A 9,833-nucleotide genomic window follows, 5' to 3' on the forward strand; every position below is an offset into this window, starting at 1 on the left:
ACACCCCGCTGTAGAGCCAGGAGACTCTCTGTCAACATATTTTTCCATGTCAGACCCCTGGTTGCCAGATAATTCTTCAGGATGTCCGACTCATAATTGTTATTGTTCAGCACTCCATCCAAGCACTTGTCCCCCAGGTTGAGCTCACAGAACGGGGCCAAGCAGCCAAAGCAGCCAGTCCTCCTGCAGCCCCAATACAGGTGGCAGAAGGGCTGCAGGCACACTGCACACTGTTGAGGGGCCACACGGGAATCCTGCTCACGCTCAGCTCTCCGATCAGGCATAGGCTGGAAGCAGCAGGTACATATGGCATGGCTTCCTTGGAGAGGGCACACGTAATCTGGGGCTGTTGGCAAGCTGGCAGATGTTGAAGGTGCTTCCCCACCAAGGGCCTGTGTAGCTCCCAGCTCACTATCTGGGGCTGGACAAGGAAGAGACTGAACGGCTTGTCTTCTGTATTCAGGATACTGTCTGCATACAATGTATGGCTGACTGATGTCTGAGGATTCACTATCAACATCAGACAGCTCTAGCAGGTCCTCTGAACTCCCCTCTTCATCAGAGAAGGACCTCCTGACTTTGGGTTGTAGCATATCTTGAGTGATTTTATTCCTTGCATCCATGCTTCTCACATCTTCTTCACTGCGACTCTTATCTGGGTGCTGGATAAGGTATGCTTCCACGAGGTTGTTCAGAATGTGGTTTTTGCAAATCCGCTCCACTGGACATCGGCAGGTAGGACACAGAGATGAATGCTCCATCCAACCAGAGTAGCAAGCCGCACAAAATGTGTGCATACAAGGCTGCAAGCTCACACAATCATGCAGAAGGTCTTGACAGATGATACAGGTTAGCGTCTCCTCCATCTTGTCTGGCTTCACAGAGGCATCTCTGACATCCTCACTTGAGGTCTGGACATTCCCACGCTGGTCTGGCAACTAATAACTGGAGGTTCATGTCAAGCTCCCCATCTCCTCTCAGCTTTTTTTTGGCAGGCTCCAACTCCTCATGGTCTTCAGTTTCCAACAAAGAACAGGATGCTTCTCTGTATTGGAAGACTGGAGGAAGGCTAGAGAGTTCACCATTTGCAACAAGCGAACTACATTCTTGTGAGGAGATACTTGTATTCTCAGGTCCAGAGCTAGAGGAATGCTTTTGCCCTGCAGAGGTCAGCTCTGGCTCCTTAGAAGAGGTAGAGGCTGTGGGGAGGAGGTCTGATGTCGATGTTGATGGCTGTGGTTCCTCTAAGCATGTCTGAGCCCCCAACACACATACAGCAGAGGACTTCCGGGTCTGTATTCGTTCAGAAATGATGCACCTAACCCTCAAGAGACCAGAGGCCCCAGGGAGTCTAGTGGTCAGATGGCATGGGGCATAGGGACATCGACATGGAGAGAGGGGTGTGGGGAGGAGATATGGGAGGTAGAGCAGTTGGAAGGTGGTTGGAGGGAATAAAATATGGAGTGTAAAATAAAGAAAGAAATAAATGAATTAAAAATAACTTAAAACCTTAAAAAATAGAAAATTAAAATTCAACACTGAAACCAAAAAATTAGACTGTCTTGCAGATTCATTGAAACATATATATATATACACACACACACACACACACACATACACACATATATATTTTCCCTTATAAATAGTAACACATGTTGAATAAAAATCTTTGCATCAGCTGAACTTTCAGTAAACAATAGTCATCTTTTTAACACTAATCCATTCTTTGCCATCTTAAAATTTATTTTAATTTGGGGAGATTTCCAGAAAGATGAGACAAGTGATATATCATAAGTTTTTGAATGTTTGAGAATTTCTTTTTCTTTTTTGATGTTACATGAGCAACAATTTAGCTAGGTATAAAATATTTGATTTACTTTTTTTTTTTTTTTTTTCCTCCAAGACAGCGTTTCTCTGAGTAGCCCTGGCTGTCCTGGAACTCACTCTGTAGACCAATCTTGCCTCGAACTCAGAAATCTGCCTTCCTCGGCCTCCCAAGTGCTGGGATTAAAGGCGTGCGCCCATCACCACCCGAAAATATTTGATTTACATGTTTGATACTTCAAAGATTTTATATTCATGGTCTTATCTTCATTATGTATGACCTTTATACTAGCTCTATAGTATAGAATTTGAGTGTATTAATTCTTCAATAAGAATTTCAAAGCCAGTGGTGGTGGCGAACGCCTTTAACCCCAGCACTTGGGAGGCAGAGGCAGGTGGATTTCTGAGTTCGAGGCCAGCCTGGTCTACAGTACAGAGTGAGTTCCAGGACAGCCAGGGCTACACAGAGAAACCCTGTCTCGAAAAACCAAAAAAAAAAAAAAAAGAATTTCAAGAATTTATTGATTTAAATTTTGGACAACAGGTGATGCTAAAACTATTCTCTAAATAAGTAATGGTAAAACTATTCTCTAAATAAGTTATTACCTAGTAAGTTCAGCAAATTCTGAAACTGTTCATAATTTATTTCACTTTTTAGGACTGTACTTTTGTAGGGAATTACCAACCTTTATACTTTATTGTAATTAATTGTATTATGGGTGGTTATACCTCTGCATTATTTATAGGTACACAATCCATTTTATTTCTACTGCTGTAATTTATCCACCCTGTTTTTCTTTTGGTTCATATTATAGGAGATTATTTGGTAATCTTTTCAAAGAATTGAACATTGTTTTGTTGATACTTTCCACTGAATCCCTCCCTCCTTTTGCTTTTAGCTGAATAAAAATACCTTTCAATTTCTTCAGGTTTGCCTTCTCACTTTTATGTTGCTTCCTACAATAGATTGTTAAATATATATATATATCATATATACTTATACTTATATAAATCTGCCAGCTTAATCATTCTTAAATGTATAGCATGATCTGTATAGATGTTGGTTTGTTATTTAAAATTTTGTTATTTTGCAAAGCAAACAGAACATTATCTCCTATCTTTATTTATTTTCCCAGCTTCTAACTACCAACACTCTACTTCATGCTTGCTTGTTTATTCTTTCACTTATTTTGTTTTATGTGTATTATCTCTCCCTGTGTATGTACATGTAAATGCAGCTTCCCCAGAGACCATAAGAGAGCAACAGATATCCAGGAGCCTGAATTGCATCTGACTGTGATTTGTCTCATATGAGTGTTGGCAACTGAACTTGGATCCTCTGGAAGAGAAGGAAACACTCTCAACCGCCAAGCCAACTCTCTAGCCCTTTTGCCTTATATGTTTGACTACTTTAGATACTTCACTTAGGTGGGATAGGTGCTACTGGCTTATTTCTCTTAGCTTCATATCCTTAAAGTTCACATTATTCTGCAATGTCCTTCTAAGGTAGAATAATATGCTAGTGTATGTATGTCTGTCAAGGGACTTATAGGCTACTTTGATGTCTTGGCTTGTGTGTATCATGCTACAAATGCAATCATGTCTTAAGATCCTGGTGTGATAACTTTTGATAAATATATAGAGGGATCATTTCTGAATCACTAAATTCCTCAATTTTTAAGAATTATTTTTAGATATTTGTTTATTTATTGGTATGTGTGTGTGTGTGTGTGTGTGTGTGAACATATTGGCCTTGCACATGTGTCTACATGCTCATATAGGCCAGAAGGAAGCATCAGGTTCTCCTTTATCACTTTCTTCCTATAATTTTTATTTTTATTCAGTCTCTTCTTCCTGAGCCTTTTCTTGGTTCATGTTTTCCTGGCCAGGTTAGAAACTAGCAAGCTTAAGTGATTCTCCTGTCTCTGCCTTCCTTTGAACTTGGGACACATGAGTGTGTGGAGTTCCTGATAAGTGCTGGAATCTAATGATTGGGTGGTAAGCACTTTTAACTACTGAGCAATCTCACCAGCCCAAATTTATTAATTTTAATTCTGGTTTTACCACATTAAAAATTGGTTGATATTCCAGATTTTATCTGTTTTACCATATTAAAAATCGGTTGATAGTCCAGATTTTATCTCCATCTCTGTGCTTTGGTTTGTAGTGCTTTTAACATTTCTCTAACTATATTATTTATAAGGAGTTTTACATTAATATATTAGTTATTTTATGTGTTTTATAACCTCTGACTGTATTATACTGTGACCTCCTTGATATTATTTTTTGATGTACTTGAATTTGATCTGACTACATTCTATCATATGATATATGTTATTTGAAATCTGTTAATAGTATTGATGATGGTTAACCTTGATTGACAACCTCAATGCCCTTAATAGTCACTATTGAAATGAAATTCTGGATATATATATACATTATACACATACATATATATGTATATATACATATACATTATACACACACATATATGTATGTATGTATATTATATATATATGTATATATGTATGAATATATATATGTATGTATGTATATATATATATGTATGTATGTATATTAACCAGAGGCTTAAATGAAGAGGGAAGGCTGATGCTTCATATAGGCTTCACTATCCCTTGGGCTGGAAGTAGGGAGTGGGCTGAGAACCAACATTCTTCTCTCTCTGCTTTCTGACTTCAGTTGCAGTATAACCAGTTGCCTCATACTCTTGCTACCATGACATCCCTACAATAATGGACTATACCCTGAAACTCTGAGCTAAAATCAACATTTCTTTTCTCAAGTTACTTTTTTTCCAGATATTTTGTCACAGTTCTAGAAAGTAGTTTATATAACCCGTTTTGTAACCATGTTCTTACGGATTTCTAGTTATCCGTACAAGGACTTGTTTGTTTGTTTACAGGATCTCATTAGGCATGGTTGGTCTTGAACTTGCTATATAGACAAGGCTAACCTTGAACTCTTAACCCTCTGTTTTCATTTCGCAAGTGTTGGACTAACTGGTGTCGTGCCTAGCTCAAGGCGCACAGTTTTACAAATGATGCTTTATTACTATCATTTGGCAGGTAAGGAGACAAACACTAAAATTTAATGTTATGATAGTTGTCTGCATCCATTTTTCCTTTTAATTATCTCATTTTTAATATATATTTTAGAGCCATGTTTCGGTCTTATACCCTTAGTGGAATACAAGTTTATGTTTTTATTTATTTACTTTTTGATGAATGAGAACTTCTAACATTAACTAGTGATTGTTTTTGCCTCATATTTTTCAGATTTATCTTATTTTATTTGATGCTAACACTGTTATATCAGGTATAGATAGGTAAATCACTTTTTATTATCTCATTTCTATCTTTCAATTTCATGCTATTACCATATTTTGCCTGTGGCTCTATATACAACTAGATTCCCTGAGTCCACTTTTATTATGTGTATTTAAATGGTTGTTGCAAGCCATTTGCATTTATAGTGATTACTGATATATTTATTATACTATAATCATTTATGATTTAACCATATACAAATAGTATATACCAGTATCATATATTAATAATGTCTATATTTGTACTTGGCTGTGTTATTTTGCCACAGAATTTCACGCTTCTCTTTTGTTCCCCTTCTATTCCTGATTTCTATTGGCTTGATGGAGTTTAAAACACCAATAAACCTTTTAACTTCTGCATATATGAAAGAAGCTGACATGAGCCAGGCTCAGCAAATCAACAAACAATTTATGTGGTGTACAGTTTTGATTTGTAGATGTTTGCTCAGCTATTCTTAATTAGTGGGAAGTCTGTGAGGCCCCCGCTGAGTCAGTCAGTCAAGAGAACTTTCTGTTTATTCCCACTGATGTTCTAAAGCCTTCCCTCCCTGGGATTTCTTTATATTTCTTTTTTTTTTTTTTTTCAGCATGGGTTTTCTTAGACCCCGCTGAAATATAAATTTAAAATCCAAATATGTTTCAGGGTAAAACTAGTTTTGCATCCTCCAGGGGAAATGTTTTCCTTTCTGAGGATTCAGACTGAGATGGACAAGCACCCTTTTCATCTCCTAACTTTTCACATCTTGATTCATGATTCTGAATTGATGCCTAGCGAGGTCTTTCCTTCTGCTTCCCCAAAGCCTTGTCTCTGTGCCTGCAAAGTTATCAGATTTGAGTCTTGACATTCTTGGGGTTGGAATGTGTTCCCAGAGCAGGCACATTTTTGTATTCACCCACCATTAGGAGTTCCTACTTGCTCTTTCTGTCACTCTTCCCTGAGGGTTTCTCTTACTCTCTCAGAGGCACAGCTATGCATTTAAATGCATGGTTTTCTTTTCCTTCTTCTTTTACTTTGCATTTTATCTGCCATCCCATGTGCTTTCAGCATCTTCTTTAACTCAGTGCTAAAGATGTTTGCTTTATCGAAACTTAGAATCATTAGTTTCATACAAATAGGAATCACATCTCTCCTAAAAACCATTCTTGCCTATTAGCACTTGGGGTCCCACATGCTCCTCGTGAGTAACATGGAGTTCTATTTGTGCCATTTTTGATGTAAATATGCTTTACTTATAAAAGGAATATGACTTTTTGTAATATTGGGTTCTACTACCACTAGTACATGTTAGTGTGACTCTTGTCTATCATGCGGTGCTGGGGTGCCATAAACACATTATGTTCCAGGACCCAACTATCTATCTATCTATCTATCTATCTATCTATCTATCTATCTATCTATCTATCTATCTATCTGTCTATCCATCCATCCATCCATCCATCCATCCATCCATCCATCCATCCATCCATCCATCCATCCATCTATCCATCCATCCATCCATCCATCCATCTATCTATCTATACATCTATCTATCTATCTGTCTATCTATCTGTCTATCTATCTATCTGTCTGTCTATCCATCTATTTATCATCTATCTATCTATCTATCTATCTATCTGTCTGTCTATCTGTCTGTCTGTCTGTCTGTCTGTCTGTCCGTCCGTCCGTCCGTCCGTCTGTCTGTCTATCTATCTATCTATCTGTCTATCTATCTGTCTATCCATCTATCTATCATCTATCTATCTATCTATCCATCCATCCATCCATCCGTCCGTCCGTCCGTCCGTCCGTCCGTCTGTCTGTCTGTCTGTCTGTCTATCTATCTATCTGCATGTAATAATAATTATATGATAAAAGAGAGGTCTTGTTTTCCAATTCTATAACATGCTTACCAAAGAGGTCTCAGTGGTAGGAACTTGTCATTATTTAGTGGTATCTGTTTTTTTTTTTTTTTTCAAATAAATAACCACTGATGACTTACAGCACATAAAGCTGATTCTTCACTGACATTTAGCTATAGAGGAGTTTTTCTTAGAAAAATTTTAAGTTGTTTGTGAACACAATCTGCAAAGTGGAGCTTGGAAGCATTTTCAGCCTCAAGAAGTGAAGATGGCTTTTGAAGATAATGCCTGAGAAACAAAGCACATTGAAGTAATTAAGATTTGATATATGTATATTTTAAAAATGACTTACACTGTTTGGCAGATATACCACATATTTCCTTTAGCAAGAGCAGAAAGCATCTCCATAGTGTTGTATTTGATTGAAATAATAGCGATTGTTACAGCTCCAATATGAAATGTTTTTTTTAATAGGCTCATGGCTTGATGACTTAGTCCCCAGAGAATGGAGCTCTTTTGGGGGAGGTGATGATATCTTTAGGTATATGTACCTAAGCATATATACCTGTAAAGGGGGAAGAAGGCGGAGGATCTTCTGTAATTAGAGTTATGGTTATGAGGAGCCTGACATGCCTGCTGAGAACTCAAGTTGGGGTGCCTGTCAGAGCAGCAACCACTCTTCACCCCTGCACAGATTCTCCTGACGCCATAGACTAAAATGATTCCACTGAATTTGTATTTCCTGATGTACAAAAGGTATGGCTCTCATGTTGATAGGAGGAAGCTAGCACAACCAAGAGTTAGATCAGAAGACTTGAAGGTGGGGACTCATGGCTTCATTTCAGGCCCTGGGGCTAGCCTGAAGTCCAGCTTTGCCAATGTCTTTTCTAAAATTTAGTTGGAGGAACTACCCAGCTGTCTTTGAGATGATTAGTTTAAATTGGCTCTTTCTACCAAGAATCCTAAATCCTTATCATCTTCATTGACAAGAGCTTCATTACTTATTGACATAGTTTGGGACATTTACAGAGATATAGTCCCTGCATTTAAGTGGTTTATATCCTGAGAGCTGTCAGTTGGCAATTGTTCTCTAACAGAGTAACAGCTAAACCCAATGAATCTTTAATACCCACTTTTCATGTATATAATTAAAATTTAACACTAATAGCTGAATGTTGTCTATCTTTTCAAGCAGTTGAAACCTACTCCAGCTGACTGCTAAGTTAGTTTTAGGGTTTTGTGTTTTAGTTTTAGGCAGATGAAGAACTCCTGTGTCAAGGTTAAATTGTTTCCTCCTCCAAGACACTGGAAAATTGATGGGAAAAGAAACCTCTTGAGTGTCTATCCCCAGTTCCTTGAGGGTCCCAGACACCAGGGAAAAGAGAGGCTCCCAGGACCCAATGGGGATGACTTTAGTTGAAATGTGCAGAGAAGGAGGACTGCCCCACCTGGGGATCCATCCTGTCTGCAGACACCAAACCCTACACTGTTGCTGTGGTCAAGAGGCACTTGCTGACAGGAACCTGGTGTGGCTGCTTCTTGGGAAGTCTGGTCAGCAAATGACTAATGCAGATGTGGATGCTTGGAGCTAACCTTCAGACTGAGCTCAGGGACCCTGTGGGGGAGCTGGCAGAAGGACTAGAAGAGCAGAAGGGGATTGCAACCCCAGAGGAATAACAACATTGGCTGACTAGACCAGCCAGTGCTTCCAGAGACTAGACCATCAGCCAAGGAGTGTACAGGGAGGGATCCATGACTCCAGATACATATGTAGCAGAGGATGGCCTTGTCTGACAGCAGTGGGAGGGGAGGCTCTTAGTCCTGTGGAGGTTTGATGCCCCAAGCGAAGAGGATGCTGGAACAGTGGGGTGGGAGAGGGTGAATAGGTGGGAGAGCACCATCATGGAGGCAAAGGGGAGTGGGGAGAGGATGGATGTGGGATGGGGGGTTTGTGGAGGGATAACTGGGAAGTGGGATATCATTTGAGATGTAAACAAATGGAATGGTTAATAAAACAAAGCAAAACAAAACAAAACTCTGAGTGTAATCACTGCCTTGTAAGACCTCTGGGCACTGGAGATTTGGTTATCTTCTTACCCAACTGACAACTTATCCATTGTTTGCACTGGATAATCTCACTTTGTTCAATTACACCGCTGTTTGCGTTTTTAATTCTAAATCTTAACTTATTATGAACAATTTTCTATGCTGTTCTCTGGGTGAATGCTAATGTTGCTTGTTTATACAGAAAGGAAAGTGAAGGAGTCAGTGTTGACATTTTGGCTTGGTGTCAGAGTCAAGATCGAGTCTATACCATCAGCAATAAGCTACTTGTTTGCCAGTTAACTTCATACACTGACCCGTAATTGCTGACAGTAATGCCTTCCATGGTCGCTTCCTTCCTTTTAATTAATTTCTCTCTATTTTCTTATTTTAAAACTCGGAGTGAGCAGCTATATTTTAAGTGGAGGCTTGGAATAATAATGAAGCTCCCTGACGTGTCTTCCCTGGCTTAAATCAGGACTTCTGGGATGAGTACAGGGTCTAGCATAGAGTTATAAGTCCCAGGGAGACCTGTCAAGCATCCTTCAATGACTTGAGCTGGTAAGTAATCTCCCACTGATGACCGAGAGGTGACCAAGTATATGCTCTCAACAATGTCACAGACAGTGACATTGGTCTACCAGGAGCATCCATGGACAATTAACTGTTGTGTTTAAATCAAGCCATGTCTCGTGTTTCCCTATAGAGTTTTTCTCATTGAATCGTGCTATTGACTTACATGGCAGGATTTTATATAGGACTGTCCAGTGGAGCCCTTCCT

At 39.1% G+C, this 9,833-nt stretch overlaps 1 pseudogene; it reads right to left on the minus strand.

The window, feature by feature from the left end:
• Positions 1-9,398, minus strand: part of LOC116104786 — a 17,141-nt pseudogene extending 7,743 nt beyond the window's left edge.
• Between the last annotated feature and the right edge of the window lie 435 nt (positions 9,399-9,833).

This window comes from Mastomys coucha, unplaced genomic scaffold, assembly GCF_008632895.1.
Source record: "Mastomys coucha isolate ucsf_1 unplaced genomic scaffold, UCSF_Mcou_1 pScaffold22, whole genome shotgun sequence".
NCBI classification, from domain to species: Eukaryota; Metazoa; Chordata; class Mammalia; order Rodentia; family Muridae; genus Mastomys; species Mastomys coucha.